At 47.1% G+C, this 14,366-nt stretch overlaps 1 long non-coding RNA gene across 1 annotated transcript; it reads left to right on the plus strand.

Moving 5' to 3' along the window:
• The first annotated feature begins 9,745 nt into the window (after positions 1–9,745).
• On the plus strand, positions 9,746–12,393 carry LOC135189162 (uncharacterized). The gene is made up of 3 exons (XR_010307942.1): positions 9,746–9,760; positions 10,126–10,193; positions 12,149–12,393. It is a non-coding gene; the product is annotated as an uncharacterized LOC135189162 (long non-coding RNA).
• The last annotated feature ends 1,973 nt before the right edge of the window (positions 12,394–14,366 follow it).

Consider the following 14,366-nt stretch of genomic DNA (forward strand, 5'->3'; position numbering starts at 1 on the left):
CATTATTTCTCCCTTAAACTTCACAGTATCCCATGGTAGATTTTTGTGTCTTTTAATTTCCCAGGAGGGATATGCACAAGTAATGTGCTTCACTTGCTCTTATCCAAGAGATTACAGAAGGGAATAGGATAAAAGCTGGGACTGAATACTCAGTGCTTTGCCATTGTCAGCAGCAGTGGGCTTTTGGTAGAAAATAGCATTACCCTTATGCAGTAAGGTTTAAAGAACTTTTCCCATGCATAAAAAATACAGGAATCAAATTGTTGGGACATTAATTTCTGCTGCCCCAAAGTTCCTTTTCAGTGCACTGCAGGCAGAGAAGGGAAATAGAATGACTGGATACCCCAACTCCCATATATAATGTTCAACAAAGAGAGGCTGTCTTTAGCATATAGCTGTTTCCTCAACAGTGTTCAGACTTTGTCTGGATGCTGGCTGTTGTACAGCTGACCAGCAGTAGCAGACTTGAAGAGATGTGTAACTGGCAGGAATTTCCCAGTGTGGTAGTTCAAGGCCTCGTGGAATATTCCAGTAAGAATCATAGAATCAGCCAGGTTGGAAGAGACCTCCAAGATCATCCAGGCCAACCTAGCACCCAGCCCTAGCCAGTCAACTAGACCATAGCACTAAGTGCCTCATCCAGGCTTTGCTTCAACACCTCCAGCAATGGCGACTCCACCACCTCCCTGGGCAGCCCATTCCAATGCCAATCACTCTCTCTTTCAACAACTTCCTCCTAACATCCAGCCTAGACCTCCCCTGGCACAACTTGAGACTGTGTCCCCTCATTCTGTTGCTGCTTGCCTGGGAGAAGAGGCCAACCCCACCTGGCTACAGCCTCCCTTCAGGTAGTTGTAGACAGCAATGAGCTCTGCCCTGAGCCTCCTCTTCTGCAGGCTGTACACCCCCAGCTCCCTCATCCTCTCCTCATAGGGTTTGTGTTCCAGGCCCCTCACCAGCTTTGTCGCCCTTCTCTGGACACCTTCCAGCACCTCAACATCTCTCTTGAATTGATGAGCCCAGAACTGGACACAGCACTCAAGGTGTGGCCTGAGCAGTATTGAGTACAGGGCAAGAATAACCTCCCTTGTCCTGCTGGCCACACTGTTCCTGATCCAGACCAGGTTGCCATTGGCTCCCTTGGCCACCTGGGCACACTGCTGGCTCATCTTCAGCTACTCTCTACCAATACCCCCAGGTCCCTTTCTTCCTAGCTGCTCTCAGCCACTCTCTCCCCAGCCTGTAGCACTGCCTGGGGTTGTTGTGGCCAAAGTACAGAACCCTGCACTTGGCCTCGTTCACTCTCATCCCAAGAAGAAATCAGGACTTCCCTGAAAGCTCAGTGCAGAATCTAAATGAATTAGATCATTGGATGTGAAAGAATAATGAGGATAAAATCTATTCCATTCGTTGGTTTGCTAAGAGGGATAAAATGGCAATCTATAAAGTTCATTCTCTTGGCTTTTGGGCTCTGTTGCTGTTTCATTACTCCTCTCTTACTCCTCTGCTAGCCTTTTCCAGACAACACATGAGCCTTGCTGGTTCTTATATCTGGGGGGAGAGAGAGGATGACATTGGCCCCTTCTGGGCTTTGTCTGGCAGGGAAGTCTGGATTTCTGTATTATTTCTAAATGGTATATAATTGTAAATATATGAAAAGATATTTTTAGATGTATGCTTGTAAATTTATCTTGCTGTAAAATAAACTTTACCCCCAAGCTGTCTGAGCTGGTCAGGTAAATTTTAATGGGGTGGTGTGTGCCTAAGTTCCCAACCCAGCACACCCAGGCACTCCAAGGGTCTTGTGAAGTACTGTGAACCCCTCTCAGTCCTCAAACTTGAGCCAAAGTCAGAGTAAATACTTAAACTTCAAGCAGTCCCTGATCCCTGCTTGAATGGAAAGCAGTGTCATTGTCAGTGATGTGGGCAGAGGGTTTCTGCTATTCAGCTGCAAGGTATGAGTCAGGAGGGGCATGTGGAGGACATGGCTGCCTACCAGCTGCATGATGAACAGGCAGCAGCAGCCTCAACGGTGACTGAGCTCTTTTGGTCCTCTATGTCATTCAGATGATGCACAGTAGGAAGCTTGGATTCACACTGGCAGTTCAGCTCCTCTGATCATTGTGAAGATTGCTCCCACTACTTCTGTTTCAGAGCTTGCAGTGAGCAGCCTTATAAGAATGTATTTACTATTAAGATGGGTAAAGACATCTTTTTCTTTTTGCCCAATGCTGATTAACTCTGGTAAAACATTTCCTCACTTCTCTCAATGTAACCTTATGGTATGAGATGAATAAATTGTACTGTGGGAAGCAAATGAGAAGGCTTCATACTGATAATCATGCACATGCTTTAGGTGCTTTAGTTTCCTCTGATGTTTGGCTTCACTACATTCCCTACTCTAAAGTGAATGAATGCAGTTACACTTCTCAGCTCTCTCACAGTATAACCCAGCTTCTTTTCCATGTGAAATTTTCTTGCTGCACAGAGCTCATCTTCATTCTTATTTCTGGAAATGCCTTGACAGATGCAGAATTGTGCTGGCAAACATAGGGATGGCAGATGAAATGATTTTAAATGCCTGCCTCTGCTTGTTTTGAGCTCCTATACTCATACCTGTAGTTAGGAAAGTTGGAACCTAGCCTCAGACTTTTACTGCCAGCCCTTCTACTTCTCCATTTTATCCTATCAGAAATTGATTTTCAGGCTTCTTCTCGTAATGACCTCTATGTTGAGGGCTGAGCTATGTGACTGTGGAAACAATCTTTAGGTTCCTGCTGCTGACAAGAATGCACTGACAGCAGGCCAGATGGTTTAAACTGTTGGAAAGATTCTCTATATGCTTCTCATGAGCAGTGAGGCACTCAGAACATCCTCAGGAATGGGCTTATTGTACCTAGTGTGCCTCTGCTACTTCTGTGTCACCACAGATGTTCTTTGGCACTTGCTTCTGATTGGAAAGGGGAATCCAGATCAGCTTTGAGGATCCAAAAGGCACTGAGTATTGCCATTTGAGAGTCTAGTATATTACTACAGGATGCAGTTTTAAGCTCTGTGGCTTCTGCTTATGTTAAGTGGGGAGAGAAGACCCAGATTCGATCTCTGCACCCAAGACATGGCAAGGATTCTGGTTACCCTGGTCCTATTTCCAACATGATGCTAAGTTTCTCTGCTGCTGTTGTGAGGGACCCTGTTGTGCCTCTGTACTGGTGTAGAGAGCACAATGTGATGTCTTCAGCAGTGAAGTGGAAATAATGACTGCAGGAGTATGGCCAGACTACAGTCATTCCTATTTCAAATGGCTTTGAGTATTTCTCAAGGGAAATGACATAAAGCCAAATACTACTAACAATCTAAACATGGGCTCACCTTAGAACCCAATCAATAAGTAAGCATTTTTAGCTTAAGACTATATGGTGTGTTAAAGACAAATGCCTTCCTGGTAATTTCACCAGGATTCTCCTCAAACAAGCTTTTGGGAGCAGAGTTAGTTGCATAAAGAGTTAAAAATTACAAAATGAGGTTTGGGGATTAAAAGGTAGACCTGCCAGTCATGTCTCTGAGGACTGCCTTAGAATCATAGAATCAACCAGGTCAAAAGAGACCTCCAAGATCATCCAGTCCAACCTAGCACCCAGCCCTAGCCAGTCAACCAGACCATGGCACTAAGTGCCTCATCCAGGCTTTGCTTCAACACCTCCAGGGACAGTGCCTCCACCACCTCCCTGGGCAGCCCATTCCAATGCCAATCACTCTCTCTGCCAACAACTTGCTCCCAACATCCAGCCTATACCTCCCCCAGCACAACTTGAGACTGTCCCCTTTTTCTGTTGCTGCTTGCCTGGCAGAAGAGACCAACCCCACCTGGCTACAGTCTCTCTTTAGGTAGTTGTAGACAGCAATGAGGTCACCCCTGAGCCGCCTCCTCTCCAGGCTGCACATCCCCAGCCTCTCCTCACAGGGTTTGTGTTCCAGGCCTCTCACCAGCTTTGTTGCCCTTTTCTGGACACATTCCAGAATCTCAACATCTCTCTTGAATTGTTCCTGATGCAGGCCAGGATGCTATTGGCTCTCTTGGCCACCTGGGCACACTGCTGGCTCATGTTCAGCTGCTCTCTACCAGCACTCCCAGCTCCCTCTCTGCCTGGCTGCTCTCAGCCACTCTCCCCAACCTGTAGCACTGCTTGGGGTTGTTGTTGTGGCCAAAGTGTAGAACCCTGCACTTGGCCTTGTTCAGTCTCATCCACTGGCCTCAGCCCACCCACCCAGCCTGTCAAGGTCCCTCTGCAGGGCTTATTGCTGTCAATCTGACCCAAAGGGTTTCAGAAGCTCCTTTACTTGCTTGACTGGTTAGCCTGATGATTACTTTGATTTTTTTCCCCTTATGTGTGATTTTCTAAACTCCCAAACATCTCCACGAGAGCAAGTTTCCTTAAAGCACTGCCTCTCATTCATCACAGGAAAGTATAGAAAGCTTGTGAGTCTGAAGCTGAACTGGTTCTCTTTTCAGTGCTCCTGTACAGTCAAATATGCCACAAAACATAATTAATGCAATTTCAGTTGTTCCTGTGGGATTAGAGTTTTTACCAGAGGGAAAAAAAAACATTTCTGCAATATCTCTTCAATCATGACACAGTTCAGTGATCCACTTATGATCAGGTTAACTATCTTTTTATGCTTCCTAATCTTTTTCAAGGACAATCTTATGTGGAAATCAGCCCTGCACTGCAAACTGCCAGCTTTCTGCCTCCTGGGAGGAGCCAGGCTCTGACAGCTGCTGCATGCCAGCTGTCAGCCAGAGACACAGCATTCTGCTCAACAGCCTTTGTATGACCAGTGATGCTGGAAGGCCCTTTCTGGGCTAGGCTCTGAGGTGTTATGTTCAGCCAATAGAAGCCTAAACTTCACCAGTTATTCTACAAGCTAGTCAAAAGAGTGCCATTGCCCTGACCAACCCTCTTCCTACTTAACCAGGGGGCTCCCAGGCCCCCTGGCCTTTGTTCCCTTCCCAGTCATCTCACATACAACATGAGGACTCACCAGTGATGACAGGAGAAGGATCCTCTACTCCCTCAGGCACAGCTTGGAGCTGCTGCCTTTCCTGGGGCAGATTAAATAGGAGAGTGGGCAGGGAGGGCAAACTGGTGATACCTGGGGTGGGAGGAGGCTCCAACATAACACAGGTGCTCTGAGTTTGGGGGGAAAAGGCAAAAATGAAGTGTGGGGTAGCAGAGGGGCAGGCATGGTGGAAAAGGGGAGGTGGTGCTGAAAGGAGGGAGATGGAGAGGAAAAGGATGGAGATGAAAGGAAGAAGATGGGAAAAAAAGGAAGGAGATGGAGAGGAAAGGAGGAAGATGGGGGAAAATAGGAAATAGAGGGGAAAGGAGGAAGATGGGGGAAAAGGGAGATTAATAAAATTAAAGAAAAAGAAGAAGAAAGAAAAGTGTCCTGTAGTGTTTGCACTGAAACCAGCCTGTTCATGGCCAACCCTTTTTCATTTTTGCTTGGAGCAGTAACCAGACATCTCCACTGGCTCACTGTGTTGGCTGAAGAAGAGCAAATCACACCTGTCTAGGAGGGAAAAATGAGGAAATAGAGAGGAAAATTAAGAAATAAAAATGAAAAAGAAATACAAATTATAAATATATATATACACAAAGTGTGAGGTCCTGTCTGACCTGAGCTAGATTTTATGGTCCTGCTCTGGTAGAGGGGTTGGACTTGATGATCTATGGAGGTCCCTTCCAACCCATAACATCCTGTGATCCCATTCAGCACTGCTCAGGCCACACCTTGAGTGCTGTGTCTAGTTCTGGGCTCCTCAATTCAGGAGAGATGTTGAGATGCTGGAACATGTCCAGAGAAGGGCAACAAAGCTGGAGAGAGGCCTGGGACATAAACCCTATGAGGAGAGGCTGAGGGAGCTGGGGGTGTGCAGCCTGGAGAAGAGGAGGCTCAGGGGGGACCTCATTGCTGTTTACAGCTACCTGAAGGGAGGTTGTAGCCAGATGGGGTTGGGCTCTTTTGTGCTAGCTGTAGAAATTCACAAAGTGATGGGCAATTATGGGAAGTAACATAATAATCTGAAATTCCAGAGCTGGTCATGTATGACATTGGAGAAGCAGCAGACTATCCAGTATTTGTCCATAGGAAGGTAGATTTAGATTAGACATTAGGAAGAAGTTCTTCACCATGAGGGTGGTGAGACACTGGAACAGGTTGCCCAGGGAGGTGGTGGGAGCCCCATCCCTGGAAGTTTTTAAGGCCAGGCTAGATGGGGCTTTGGGCAATGTGATGTAGTGGAAAATGTCCCTGGCCATGGATAATCCTTGAGGTCACCTCCAACCCTGCCAATGTTGTGATTTTCTGAAAGCAGACCACTGACAAATAAGCTAGCAGTGAAATGGAAAGAAAACCTCTTTTGCCAAAGTGGCTGAAATGCATCATGCAAGCCCAGACAACAGTATCCCTCCTACCCATGCTTCTTGTGGTTGCTCTTGGTTTCATATGTCACAATCACAGAAGTGTTTGAGCTGGGAAAAACCTCTAAGATCATTGAGTTCAACTGTCAAGCTGACACCACTATGGCCATTAAACCATGTTCCCAAATGCCATGTCTAGGTGGTTTTTTTTAACATCTCCTTGGGCAGCCTGTTCCAATGCTTGTTCCTAAGGCTGCCTGCACATGGTTGAATTGACAGACTGTCCTTTAGGCCTATCTGTTTGCTTTCTATCATTGAAACCTCTTCCTTTTTAACAAAGGAGAGTAGAAGATTTTCTGATTTATTTTCCCCTTACAACTCCCAACAAGAGGGAATGGCCTCAAGCTGCCACTTTCTTTCCTGAAAGCTGCTTTACAGCAGCAGCCCAGATAGCATGCCAGAAGCAGATGCCTCTGTAAAGTGCTTATGTAAAGTGCTTATACAAGCCCAGCTCTCTGTTAAGAAAACAGACTTCCAAGGAGGATCCTAACACAGGAGGATCAGAGCAAAGAATGGTGATGAAAATATTTCTTAACTGAGTTCACTTTCTCAGGCTGCTATTATAATTTGTCTGTTGTTTATGAAAGGAAGAAATGTACTTCCATGCTATTTGCATGTGGCCATCCTTTCTCCTAGTCTAGGGAGAGACTAAGGAATCCTTCCTATGCACCTCTCTCCTTTACGAAGGAGTGACAGCTGAAATGTAGTCATCTAGACCTGCTAAGTGAGGAGTGACAGTGCTGACAGTAACTGCTGAGTGTTAGGGTAAGAAGTGAAGCTGGCTCAAGATGAAGAGGTTGTGAGGGGGTGTTACAGGACTCAAGCAAGGGAACATCTGGGCCTGGATTAAAGCAATGTCGTAATTGCTCAGCACAATTTAAATGAACCATTGAAAGCCAGACAGCAGCAAAATAAAAGGGAAAATTAGCTTTGTGGAAAAATTAAGCTTTCATCCACTAATCTGGTTGATGATATAAGTACCTAAAGGGCTGCCATCATGAAGAGGGAGAGTCCTTTTTTGCAAAGACTCACATGGTGAAGGCAAGTGCTAATGGCTACAAGTTGCTACTGGGGAGATTTGGACTGGATGCCAGAAAAACAAAATTTCACCATTCAAACTATAAGACATTGGAATAAACTCCCAAGGGAGGTGGTGGATTCCCCTTCATTAGACACTTTCAAGACTCAGCTTGACAGGGTGTTGAGCCACCTCATTTAAACTGTATTCTTACCCTGAAAGGTTAGACTAGATGATCCCTGAGGTCCCTTCCAGCCTGCTGTTCTACAGATCTATCACAGTATCACAGTATCACCAAGGTTGGAAGAGACCTCACAGATCATCAAGTCCAACCCTTTACCACAGAGCTCAAGGCTAGACCATGGCACCAAGTGCCACGTCCAATCCTGCCTTGAACAGCTCCAGGGACGGCGACTCCACCACCTCCCCGGGCAGCCCATTCCATTGTCCAATGACTCTCTCAGGGAAGAACTTTCTCCTCACCTCCAGCCCAAATCTCCCCTGGCACAGCCTGAGGCTGTGTCCTCTTGTTCTGGTGCTGGCCACCTGAGAGAAGAGAGCAACCTCCTCCTGGCCACAACCACCCCTCAGGTAGTTGTAGACAGCAATAAGGTCTGCCCTGAGCCTCCTCTTCTCCAGGCTAACCAATCCCAGCTCCCTCAGCCTCTCCTCGTAGGGCTGTGCTCAAGGCCTCTCCCCAGCCTCATTGCCCATCTCTGGACACGCTCAAGCATCTCAGTGTCCCTCCTAAACTGCTAAGCTCTCCAAAGGACTTTGTCAGCCAGGGTTGTGCTACTTGTTAAGTCCATTATCTTGCTTAGGTGGCTGTTAGGATATGCACAGAAGAGGCAGCACAGAGCTCTGATTTGCTCTCTGAGAAGCAAGGCCAGTGACTGCAGGGTAGGCACACCCTTGATTTTATTCTCAGAACTGGGTAGTGTTAAAAAATGTTCCACAAAGCCTTCAGTCAGCTTTGGTATGGAAAATCACTCTCTTTCACTGTACACTTCAGTCAAAAGCTTGCCTTTGGTTTAAACTTCCCTGCACCAAACTGTGAGCTCGGTCTTGAACTCATGCAGCAAACTGCCTATTTTCCACCTGCAATGTATAGACTGGTAGAATTCAGCAGATGGATTTTATGGCAAGGGAATGTTATGTTAGCTGAAGTAATTTTGGTTTTGTTAATAGGGAGGACTACATCTTAACAAGAAGAAGGATAGAATTAATTGCTTGCCTTGTTACCAATGAGAAAGGCAATATTTCACAAGCTTCACACTATTTTGGGCAATGGGTGACAGCAACAGATGTACCACATCAGTGAGGCAGACCTTAGGAAAGTAATGGGGGCTCCAGAACTGGATGCAGTGCTCCAGGTGAGGTCTCAATAGAGTGGAGGGAGAATCACCTCCCTCACCTTGCTGGCCACACTTCTCCTGATTCAGCCCAGGCTCTGCTTGGCCCTCCAGGCTGCTAATGCACACTGCTGGCTCATGTTGAGCTTCTCCTTCACCAGCACCCCCAAGTCCTTCTCCTCAGGGTTGCTCTCCAGCCACTCACTGCCCAGCCTGGATTTGTGCTTGGGATTGTCCCAACCCAGATGCAGGATGCTGTACTTGGTCTTGTTGAATCTCATGGGGTTGGCTTGTGCCCACCTCTCCAGCCTGTCCAGGTCCTTCTGGATGGCATCCCTGCCCTCCAGCCTGTCTGCTGCACCACACAGCTTGGTGTCATCAGCAAACTCCCTAACAGAGGTTGCAGCAGTGTAGCACTGTCACATGCAGTCTGGGGTTCAGCTAGGATAGGATGAATTTTCCCCACAGGAAGATGGGAAAGGCCACACCCAGGACAGCCAGTGGAACCAAAGAGTAGGGCAGTTGATACCACACATTGTCATGGCTGGTACAGAAGGGGAAGGCTTCAGCAGGTTTCTGGTGTGGCAGTTTTTAGTGAGTGGTTTATATCATTACAGGATCACAGGATGATAGGGGTTGGGAAATACCTCCACAGATCATCGAGTCCTTGTCAGAGCAGAAGCAGAAAATCTAGCTCAGGTCATACAGGAATGCATCCCATGGAGAAGCTGCTGAAAGACCTCATGCTTTGCATTTACATATTTATAATCTGTATTTTTTTTTAATTTTCACTTTTAGTTCTCCTCTTTATTTCCTTGTTTTTTTTCCTCCTAGACAGGTGTGACTTCAGCCAACACAGTGAGCCAGTGAAGATGCCTGGTCACTACTCCAAGCAGAGATGACAAAGGGTTGGTCATGAATGGGCTGGTTTTGATGCAAACACAGCAGGACAGTTTTCTTGTCTTTTTTTATTTCACTTCTCCCTCATCTTCCTCCTTTCTTCTCCATCTCCTCTTTCCCCCCATCTTCCTCCTTTTCCTCTCTGTCTCCTTCCTTTCCTCCCATCTTCCCTTTTACATCTCTGTCCTTTTCCTCTCCATTTCCCTCGTTTCAGCACCACCTCCTCTTTTCCACCACACCTGCCCCTTTCCCTCCCCACACAGCATTTTCCCCTTTTTCTCCCCAAACCCAGAGCACCTGGGTGCTGTTGGAGTCTCCTCCCACCCCAGGTGTGACCACTTTGCCCTCCCTGCCCACTCCCCTTTTTAACCAGCTCCAGGAGAGGCAGAAGCCCTAAGCTGTGCCCAACTGGGCAGAGGGATCCTTCTCCCATCATCACTGGTGAGTCCCCATGGTGCGCACCGGGTGAATGGTGAAGGGTTTCAAAAGGCCGGGGGGCCTGGTGGCCCCCCGGTTAGATAGGAATAGGCTCAATGATCATTCTAGCATTACCCACGGGTGCTGGCTGGGCTTCAGGCTGGAAAAGATCTCTGAGGTCATCAAGTCCAACCTATGACCTAACACTGTGACATCAGCTAAACCGTGCCCATACAAGCTTTTCTGAAGGATCTCCAGGCATAGTGACTGCACCACCTCCACAGGCTGCCTGTTCAGTGCCTAATCACCCATTCCCTTTATATGCTACTTCATCAGTGTTATTCCTCTTAATTCTTCCTTGTTTGACTTGGTTTATGTCCTGGTTTTGCTAGGAGAGGATCCCATACCAGCCATGGGCTGCAGTCCATTAGGAGTTCTGAATCAGTCAGGACAGCAGACTGGAGTTGGCTCACAGATGTATCCCATACCAGGAGCATCATGCTCAGTATAAAGGGGGAGGGATGGTACAGAGAGAAGGGTCTTTTTCAGGGCACCATAGAATGGTCTGGGTTGGAGGGAACCTCTGAAGGTCATCTAGTCCAACCCCCACTGCAGTCAACAGGGACATCCTTAACTAAATCAGGTTGCCCAGAGCCCTGTTGAGCCTCACCTTGAACATCCCCAGGGGTGGGGACCCAACTACCTCCCTGGGCAACCTGTTCCAGTGCTCCACTACCCTGATAGTAAAGAACCCATTCCTAACATCCAATCTAAATCTGCTCTTCTCTAGTTTGAAGCCATTGCCCCTTGTCCTCTCACTGCAGGCCTTTATAAACAGTCTCTTTCCATCCTTCCTGTAGGCCCCCTTCAATGCCACATGGAGACCAGTAAGAAGTGGCATCCCTCAGGGGTTGGTTATGGGACCAGAGCTGTTTACCACCTTTGCCAGAAATACGAGCAGTGGAACTGAGTGCATCCTTAGGACACCTGTGGGTGGCACCAAGCTGTGTGGTCCTGCTGACATGCTGAAAGATGCCATCCAGAGGAATTTGGACAGGTTGAGAAGTGGGTCCAAGCCAAGACCATGAAGTTCACCAAGGCCAAGTGCAAGGTCTTACACCTGGCTCAGTGCAATCCCACCCACAAATACAGGCTGCTTGAGGGGTAGCTTGAGAACAGCCTTGAGGAGAAGGGCTTGGGGGTGTCAGCTGATTTAAAAACTCAATGTGAGCTGGAAATGTGCATTTGCAGCCCAGAAAGCCAATTGTGTCCTGGGCTACACCAGAAGTGTGGCCAGAAAGATGAGAAAGGTGATTCTCTCCCTCCTTGCTCACGTGAGACCCCATCTGGAGTATTGCATCCAGTTCTGGTGCCCCCAGTATAAGAGGGACATGGAACTGCTGGAGTGGGTGCAGAGGAGAGCCACAAACATGATCAGAGGGCTGGAGCACCTTGCCTATGGAGAAAGGCTGTGAGAGTTGGGGCTGTTCAGGGTGGAGGAAAGAAGGTTCTTAGAAGACCTTCCAGTACCAGAAGGGGGCCTGCAAGGAATCTGGGGAGGGAACTTTTACAAGGGCTTGTGGTCATAGGACAAGAGGCAATGTACTACAGCTTGAGGAGGGTAGATTGAGACTGCATATTAGGAAGAAATTCTTTGCAGTGACAGTGGTGAGACACTGGCACAGGTTGCCCAGGGAGGTTGTGGCTGCTCCCTCCCTGGAGGTGTTCAAGGCCAGTTTGCATGGAGCTTTGAGCATCCTGGTCTAGTGGAGAGTCTCCCTGTCCATGGCAGAGGGGTTGGAACTAGATGATCTTTGAGGCCACTTCCAACCAAAATCATTCTCTGCATCTATGACTAATATTGAGTGTGGGTTAAAGCAGGGCTGAATTCAAAATCTGTAAGAGCTTTTCCACTGCCCCTTGTGAAGTCTTGAAGGGACCCAAGAGTGGGCTTGATTATGTTTCTTGTTGCTTCTTAGATCTAAGAAGACCAACAACATCTATTGAAGTAATTATGAGATGCCCTATCCCACAGCAGCACTCTGGATGGTGTCTGGAAGGCAAAGATCCACGGATAAAGCAGCAGGCTACACACTACAGGAACAGCTGCAAGAAAAAACATTCCTGAAACAGCTCTTGCCTGCTGCCTCCTTCCTCAGACTGACACTTACTGTGTTCTGAATATCCAGTGGTACTAATTAAATGCTTATAGATTATTAATTAATGAAGCACCCTGTGAGGATTCACGCTGCGGGGGCTGCCTGAGCACCAAGGCATCTATTCCAGACATCCTGGCTCCTCTGAGACCTTGCTTTCAAAAAACTCCACCTCCATGTTAGTGCTGAGATGGGCTTAGCACTGCCTATGTCGTTAGCACAGCATAGCTGTGATAGATAAGTGAAAACATTTGAAGTGGGTAACGGGGAGGGCAGCTTTGGGGGAGCACAGCTTGAGGTGTGCCCTGATGCGTGCCTGCGGAGCCAGCCCCTGCAGCTGCTGCAAAGCCAAGGGGGTTTCTTTTAGCAAATGCTGATGAGATGTGGTTTTACAGCATCAGCGCTGAAAAGCAGCTCCTCTCTTGCTCCTCTTTGGTGTAAGTGGGAGTTTTGAAGCATGTAAGGTGGTTGTTTTTATGCAAGGTGCATCTTGTGTTCTTCTCAAGTGACTGTTTCCTAACCAGTTCTTGAGTGTCCTTACCTTTTAAGAGGCCCAGATTCCTGGGAAGCCTACACTTCTTTAGAAGCTTGACATTTGCATGTGTAGAACAATCTGAAATCTCCCAGGCAGAATATATCCTGGCTCCCTGTCACCAGATGTCTTTGTGCTTTCCACTGCAGTCCTCTGAGAAATGCTGGAGTTAGAAAACTGGAGAGGAAGGAGCTGATTCAGTGCACAATCTGTACATGGAAGGGCTTGGATTTTGCTTCAAGGTCAGGTCATCAGAAGAAAGCTTTCTAGCAATTTAATCTTCAAAAAAAAAAAATCATCTCAGAGGAAATACAGAAGGGATTTAAAACTGAACTTATAAATATAAATCATATATCATAAATATCATATCATAAATATGATCAGAAGTTTCCTTTACAGTTGTACATAAATGCAATGTAGTGCTTGCCACCACAAACATGTCATCATAGAATAATTGCTTCATGAACTTCATAACAAAAACTTTGCAAAGGGGATTGACAGAGGACATCCTGCAGTCGGACATCAGGTGGTAGTGCTTGGCAGCCAACAGGACCTGTCTATGAAAGGGCATGGGGGGAGTGAGCTCTCAATTTAACTGCAATGGGGGCAGCTCAGGGCTTTTTCTGCGTGGAGGCAAAGCTTTTGCTTCTCTGAGGAGCAAGGGATGGCGCTGATCTGAAGGTGTAGAAGGTGGATTTTGGGAAGAAGGTGAAGGGAGATGTCTCTAAAGAAATGGGCTTATGTGTAGGTGTGGGGCAATGGGGTGGGAGACAGAGCACAAAGGTCACAATTCCCTGAGTCCTGATATACAACTACCTGAAGGGAGGTTGTAACCAGGTGGGGTTGGTCTCTTCTCCCAGGCAACCAGCAATAGAACAAGGGGACACAGTCTCAAGTTGTGCTGGGGCAGGTCTAGGCTGGATGTTAGGAGGAAGTTGTTGGCAGAGAGAGTGATTGGCATTGGAATGGGCTGCCCAGGGAGGTGGTGGAGTCACTGTCCCTGGAGGTGTTGAAGCAAAGCCTGGATGAGGCACTTAGTGCCATGGTCTGGTTCATTGGCTAGGGCTGGGTGCTAGGTTGGACTGGATGATCTTGGAGGTCTCTTCCAACCTGGTTGATTCTATGATTATATTTTAGGACTGACTTATTGCAGCAATAAATTTGGTACTGTATTGATTCAAAGCTATGGGCCTTGCTTCAGAGGTGGAGCTGAAGTCTTCTGGTTGGAACTCTCCAGAGACAAAATATCCTTGTAGAGAAATTATGGTTATTTGTTTTTATATGAGCAGTGTGAAACCTTCATATAGTTAGAAGAGAAATAGGTCACTGAAAGGCCCTTTTAGTGTTGCTCCTCACATGTTTGTATTTATGCATATCCGTTTTTACCACATTCAGATTAGAAAAGAGCTTTTGGACAGTGAAAAATTTTACTTCAAGAGGGCTCTACTTATATTCTTTCAAACAAGCACATAAGTAAAGCAGGGAAGTTTGGAAGTCATCCTGAGCTGT

This window comes from Pogoniulus pusillus, chromosome 31 (assembly GCF_015220805.1).
Source record: "Pogoniulus pusillus isolate bPogPus1 chromosome 31, bPogPus1.pri, whole genome shotgun sequence".
NCBI lineage: Eukaryota > Metazoa > Chordata > Aves > Piciformes > Lybiidae > Pogoniulus > Pogoniulus pusillus.